Raw genomic sequence first — 7,819 nt, 5'->3', positions numbered from 1 at the left:
AAAATAGTGAATTTCCTGAATAAAGTCTGAGCTGGTCTTACATAAACTATTGGGTAACCTAATATTCAGGAATTGGTGGACTTCCAAAAGTGGAAATGTTTAGGAATTGGTGGAAAGACATCAGGCTATGTTAGTGTGATCACTAGGACAGCTACTGACCCACCCACTTTCAAAGATATGGTTGCTGTAGTGAAGCGCTTTCTGATTGGCTGTTATATAGAACCATGCCACTGATTGTCTGGCTTTTAAGCCAGGGAGGCTGTCACTGATAGGCAGATAATTTGCTAACTTTCAGAAGTAGTTACTGAAGTGAGGCTTTGTTGACTGCTGATTTTCAGAACATATGTGTGGATACAGAGTCGCCTCTGATTAACAGTGGTTACTTCTTCTGGACTTGGGATTTTGGCAAAGAACAATCTTTTCCTTTCTTGAATATAAAAATTAAGTACTTTAAATTCTCAATTCCCCTTTTGGTCTTGGTCTTCCTTCAGCCAAACCTATAGGAGAGACCGTAAGAAAAACTTACCTGTGGAGGTATGTTTTTTGGTTTGCATTGCCTTTTAAGTGATTTTCGTGCCAATTACTGTGGCAGAAAAATAGCCCTAGCTGCTGAATTTTTGTAATTTATTAAGTAAAGGTGAATGTAGGACTTTAGAGAGTTCCGAAAAAGTCAATACAGGATAGAGGACAAAATTATTAAATGTAGTACATGTCTTGAATATACAGGATGCCTGGCAACTCTATTTATGAGACTATTTGAGATTTTGTTTCCTGTAATAGACCAGCTAAGCCAATACAAACTACTGACATAACAATTATGTTAGATCTCAATTCTGTCATAATATCTGGTGGTGTAATTACACTGCATAATGTTAGCTTTTCTTTTCTTTTCATTATTTAGTGTGTCATTTTTGCTTTTTAAAAGATTTCTTTTAGTATTTAAGGTTTGTGTTCTGGCCTTACCTTTGTTAATACCATTTTTAGCATCATTAATCTCTCTTTTTTTTTTTTCTTGTTTACCCTTTTACTATCAATTTTGAGTGATATTTAAATGATAGCATTTTAATTTTAAATAATTCTAACCAATTACCTATACAACAGTCAGTGATTTTATTCTACTTTGCTTCTTGTTCTCCTCCTTTCTCCTAGTTTTAGTTGAGGTTTTAAATTTTAAATTTAAATTTAAAAAATTTTTTTCAGCACATGTAATGTTTACACATCATTAACACACCTCTTCAACCCACGATCCTGATGCAGGACAAGGTGGCATCACCACTGCGCCTCAGCCCTGCTGGTATTGATCAGCGGATGGCCGAACCGACTTACTGGAAGGGCCAGACACGTCGGGGGGAGACACTGGCGCCTTGCCAGATCCTCCGGCACTTCTGGCTGGTCAATTTCATGGATGGCGCCTTGCTGTCTCCTCCACCTGCTCTTCTAACTGGTCAGTTTCATGTAAGTTTCCAGGGCCTGGGAGTTCATTTGACAGCTGGCTGTAACTGATGAGGACCCACCACTAAAATTCAACGTTGATTTGGGCAAAACAACTGCCCTGCCACTTTATAAATCCCTGAGCAGAGAGCCTGAAGACAGACCTCGATGAGGGAGCAGGAGAGCTTGTTCCTCTCCTGGGTTCTCTCTGCTGGGAAGTTTGGTTTTTTGTAGTTATTCTAATTTTTGTTTCTTTGAATAAATCCTGACTTACGACTGATCTTGTGGTCTGTCAATACATTCTTTGAATAACCTGAAACTCTGTATCAATCCCACCCTTGTTTGGGCCTAAGTGTATTAATGAAATACATATATGCACTGTTTATTGTAAATCCTTTTGTGAAGTTTCTCTAGCAATATTTAGAAGAAGTTCATTCTTTAGTATTCCTATTTATATACTATTTCCTGTTTCCTGAGTTCTGGCACTTTCAACATTGTTTTTCTATGATTTTGATACCTGAAGCTGACTGAGCTTGATTAGATATAAAATCCTCCATTTGCACTTTCTCCAAAATTCTTAAAAATGCTGTACTAGTTGATTACTGCCTTGCTTTGTACATTATTTTTGAGAAATCTGGTGGTAATCTAATCTTCTTTCCTTTTAAGTTTTTAGCTTATTTGGTTTGATTTTAATCATTTTGCCTAGGGACTATGAGGACATTGTTTTTTTATCTTCAAAATCTAATAGTTTTTCCAGGTTATATATTGGACTTCATCGTTCTAGGATAATTTTCCTTGGTATGCAATAGTCCGTTTTAATATATAGTCAAGTCTCACTTTTATGTCTCTAACATTTCTTTGCATTGTAATTTTAAATTTTTGTCCATTCCACCATTTATTAACATGTGTTCAGCTTCGTCTGCCTGTCTTCTACTCAACCACTTCCTTTCTGATTCTTTTTCTTTCTTTTTTGTTTTTTGTTTTTGATCATTTCCATTTTCTTGGTCATTTTTCTACTGATCTTCAGTGGCCTTTATTTGGTTTTCATTTGAATTTGTCTTTTCCCCCCTCGCTCTCTCTTCCTCTCTTTCCCTCCTCCCTTTCTCTCTTTCCTTCTCTTTCCCTTTCATTCCTCTTGCATCTTGCTCTCCCTCCCTCTCAGTTTTATTTTTTTTAATTATTCAGGGACTTTTTTTTTTTTTGCAGTTTTTTTTTTTTTTTTTTTGGCTGGGGCTGGGTTTGAACCCATCACCTCCAGCATATGGTGCCAGCGCCCTACCCCTTTGAGCCACAGGCGCCGCCCCCTCCCTCTCAGTTTTTGTTTAAATTTATTCTCCATATGGCAGCTTGTGGTTTTTTCTTGATTTCTGATATTATTTTTTTTCTTTTACTTCTTTACTGAGTCAGTCAATTCAATCTTTATCTCTTCCTATTTTTGTCCATTTCTGTTCTTAATTTGTGTACTTCTGGTTCAAGCTATTTTTTCATAACACTAAATATTTATTTTAGGTCATTTAACTCTGGAGTGTCATGTTACAGTTTCTCTACGTTAGTGATTATTTTTTAATGGGACAGTGCAAGGAAAATTAGACTTTTCGAAAGCATTTTCTGAATTTTTTCACTGTAGTTTTAAATAAATATTGTGTGTATAAAAAACAAAACTATTCTTATTCATTTTATGTATGGGGTTCCTAGTTTGAGAGTGCCCTCTTTTGTGAGTTCTAGACTCTTCTGTTTCTTTTATAGCCGATACATGTATTAGTGGTGATGCAAGAGAGAGAAGATGTGATGTTTCATCTCTCTTTCATGCTACAGAATGTTATTCCCTCCCTAATTTCTTTTCACTGCCTAATTTTCCCTTCATTCCCTTATTTCCAGGGGCACCATCTTATATATACGTTCTTCCTCAGAAACACTGCTGCTTGCTCATTCTGGTCCTAGATATTTTAAAGCTTCTCCCCCAGCCAAGACTCTAAACTACCAAATTCCAATCTGTGTTCAATATTTTGGCTTTTTGTTGCAATTTGTCTTTGTGGTGGTTATTATCTGTGCTTTCCTTTAAATCCTTTTATCTTTCAAGCCTCCCTTCTCCCAATCTTTGCACCACAGGCTTATGGGGATGGAAAGGCAGCTGGAGCTCTGTTGGAATTTCTTTCTCTACTTTTATATAATTTGGAAGTTACATACATGTTCTGTCTCCCAGGGATGCTGAAAATGTGGCTCCTGTGTGGTTTTATTTGTTCTATTTGTTGATTGGTGGAGGGGTGGTTGGCAAGGTTGAGGAGATTCAAAATCAGCCTTCACCATTTCCAAACCTACCATGCCTAGTAATCTTTTATTGTATGTTGGGCATTGTCAGTGATCTATTTAGGAGGTTTGGAGGGGGGGTTTGTTTGTTTGTTTTTAGAGACAGAATGTCACTTTATTGCCCTGGGTAGAGTGCTGTGGTATCACAGCTCACAATAACCTCCAACTCCTGGGTTTAGGCAATTCTCTTGCTTCAGTCTCCCAAGTAGCTGGTACTACAGGCGCCCACTACAACACCTGGCTATTTTTTTGTTGCAGTTTGGCTGGGGCCAGATTTGAACCTGCCACCCTCGTTATATGGGGCCAGTGCCCTACTCATGAGTCACAGGCGCCGCCCTATTTAGGAGGTTTTTAATTGTTATTTTCCTCTAAGGAGTGTTTATTTTGTTCTGGAAAACAGTTCATTAAAGGTAGATTACCTTAATCCTGTATGTGGTGGTTTTAAGTTTTGCTAGTGCATATGTAATTTAGTTTTTTGGTACTTCTAGAATGCAACTTTTTTCCCATGGATATGATTCTTATTCCTAGAGCATGACCAACTTGAAATCTCAACTGAATTATTCACTGTGGTCTGTACAAACTGCAACACTGTGCAAGCTCCCTGTTCTCTGTGCAGATTTCATCATTATCTTCATACACACACAGCCGCTCTCTGCCAGGTCTCCCAGAGTCTTGTCTCTTGCTCACACAGTCCAGCAGTCAAAGACCAAAGTAAATTTCACACAAACTTCTGGATTTCCCTCTCCACTGCTCCTTTCTCTTCAACAGCTTTCTGTGAAAACCCAAATGCCCTAGCAGACCTCTTCTCCACTTCGCCCACATCCCCCAGCAATTTTGATACAACTTGCACCACAACCTTCCTCTCTGCATCACAACCCTGAAAATGTTCATAAAGATAAAGCCTGGGTAAATGTGGAGTTCACTGTATTGCCTTCCCTCTCTCACAGATTACAGCTCTACACTGTAATGTAGAGCTATTTTCCCAAACCTGCAAATAGTTACTTTATATATTGTGTACAGGTTTTATAGTTGTTTGTTTCATAGTTGTGCTGAAAATAAAGTTTGATTTTAGCTATTATACATCATCACCAGAGCCAGAAGTCCCTTGATTCTTTTACTGACAACTCTTTTTTTTAAAAAATAGGCAATGTGTTTTGGCCCAACATTATTATTATTATTATTGTTATTTTATTTTATTTTTTTTGTAGAGACAGAGACTTACTTTATTGCCCTTGGTAGAGTGCTGTGGCATCACACAGCTCACAGCAACCTTCAACTCCTGGGCTTAAGCAATTCTCTTGCCCCAGCCTCCGGAGTAGCTGGAACTACAGGCACCCACCACAATGCCCGGCTATTTTTGCCCAGGCCAGGTTTGAACCCGCCACCCTCAGTATATGGGGCTGGTGCCCTACTCTCTGAGCCACAGGCACTGCCCCCAACATTATTTTTTGATCCTCAAATTGTCCCAGATATGGCCCTTGGATTCCTTTCATGTTTATTTCTGTACTATTTGGACATGATGCCTTAGTGTCTGAATACCTCCTTCCTTTCAAACCCAACAAGCTGTCTCAAGCTCATATTGTATTTTCCCAACCCCAGACGTACCTGTAATCAGCCAACTCTAAAAAACACTGGTACCTTTCGTAAGAATAGGTATTTTGAAACTAAAATCTAGATGTTAGGGATGCTCATTGTTTCTGGAGTATCACTGCTGATGACTTGCTATTTGGGCTTTTTGTGGTTCCAAATGAATTTTAGGATTACTTTTTATATTTCTTAAAAATGTGATTGGAATCTTGATTCGAATTGCATTGATTGGGGTGGCGCCTGTGGCTCAAAGGAGTAGGGCCCCAGCCCCATATGCTGGAGGTGGTGGTGGGTTCAAACCCAGCCCAGCCAAAAACTGCAAACACAAATACGAATTGCATTGATTGAATCTGTAGATCACTTTGGGTAGTATGGACATTTGAACAATATTAATTCCTCCAATTCACAATCATGGGCTACTTGCCATTTATTTGTGTCTTCAGTTTCTTTCAACAGTGTCTTATAATTTTCTTTTTTTTTTTTAGACAGAGCCTCAAGCTTTTCCCCTGGGTAGAGTGCTGTGGCATCACAGCTCACAGCAACCTCCAGCTCCTGGGCTCACGCAAGTCTACTGCCTCTGCCTCCCAAGTAGCTGGGACCACAGGTGCCCGCCACAACGCCCGGCTATTTTTTGGTTGCAGTTGTCATTGTTGTTTGGCGGGCCCAGGCTGGATTTGAACCCACCACCTTAGGTGTATGTGGTTGGCGCCTTAGCCTCTTGAGCCACAGGCACCAAGCCTTATAATTTTCAGTGTACAGATCTTTCACTTCTTTGGTTAAATACATTTCTAAGTATTTTTTTAGCAATCATAAATAGGATTGGTTTTGTGATTTCTTTTTCAGATAGTGTATTATAATATTAGTGCATACTAATGCTATTGTTTTCATATGTTGATTTTGTATCCTGCAACTTTACTGAATTTATTTAGTGGCTCTAACAGATTTATTTTGGTAGAATATTTAGTATTTTCTCTATATAAGATCATGTTACCTGTAGACAGAGACAATTTCTCTTCTTCCTTTCTGATTTGAATGGCTTTTACTTCATTCTCTTGCCTAATTGCTCTGGCTAGAACCTCTAGTACTATGTTGAAGAGAAGTAGCAGAAATGGACATCTTTGTCTTGTCCTGATTTTATAGTAAAAGCTTGCTATTCACTAGCTATTACTATTCACTATTCACTAAGATTACTATTCACATGTTAGCTCTGGGCCTGTCATATATGGCCTTTATGTGTCGAGTTCCGTGCTTTCTATAACCAATTTGTTAAGAGTTTTTATCATGAAAGGATGTTACCTTTTGTCAAATGCTTTTTCTGCATCTCTAAAGATATTCATTATCATTTTTGTCCTTTATTCTGTTAATGTGGTGTATCATATTTATTGATTTGCGTATATTGAACCATCCTTGGAAGGATTTAATCTATTGCTGCCTTTTCAAAAGCTGAAGTAGGCAGCCATCCAATTTTGGCTCACATCCACTTCCTGAGCTAACCTTTCAATGACCCAAACTCAGTCTTTTTCCTCCTTTGGCAATATGGGAACTCCCACACAGCCATAATTGTAAGTGAAGGGAGAGAATCTAGTGTCACAGTTTTTGATGACATGGGGACCTGAGCCACCTGCTTATATTGCTTAATTTTGTCTCTAGTCCTTCTCATGCCCAATTTGGCACTTCATGCGGTACTTATTATTATATAGATTGCTGCTGGGCCAGCCTATTCTTATAACCATCTAGGTCTAACAAAACCAAGTTCATGATAGGAATTTCTAGATACGTAGTCACTTAATATCCCTTGGCAGGTAGTCCATCACAGCCTGGGTCTAGTAGCATGCCATATTAAACTGCATTATGCTATATAGTTACATGGCATATAATTTACAGTGGCATGGCCTCGCTAGAGAACCCCATAGGACTATGTTGTGATTCTCCCATTGGAGTTGCCATAAACTCTACATAGTGTTTTTTTCCAACTGCATATATCTCTAATACCATATAGTCTATCATATGGTTCAAATGGCAAGGCTGCTTGTGCTGTAACCTGGACCTAATACAGAGCTCTTTCTTGCCCTAAGCTTTATCGAAAGTGGCAGCCTTCTATGTTACTCAGCAAATATTTTACAGCAGTATTCCTAAGTATGAAATGTACTGCCTCCAAAACCCAAAGAGGACTATAAAGCATTGTGCCTACTTTTTTGTGGTGGGAACATGAGATGCAATAATTTGGCCTTTATTTTATTTTTTGGGACAGAGTCTCAAGCTGTCATCCAGAGTAGAGTGCCATGGCGTCACAGCTCACAGCTGCCTCCAACTCTTGGGCTCAAGCGATCCTCTTGCCTAGTTTTTCTACTTTTAGTAGAGATGGGGTCTCACTTTTGCTCAGGCTGGTCTCAAACTCATGATCTCAAGCAATCCACCCACCTCAGCCTCCCAGTTGACCTTTATTTTACCAGGTCACTGGACTTCCTACAATCATCATTGTTGTGGCAGGTCC

This window comes from Otolemur garnettii, unplaced genomic scaffold (genome assembly GCF_000181295.1).
Source record: "Otolemur garnettii isolate 467f Iridium unplaced genomic scaffold, OtoGar3 scaffold00103, whole genome shotgun sequence".
NCBI classification, from domain to species: Eukaryota; Metazoa; Chordata; class Mammalia; order Primates; family Galagidae; genus Otolemur; species Otolemur garnettii.
This window is presented reverse-complemented; position numbering follows the sequence as displayed.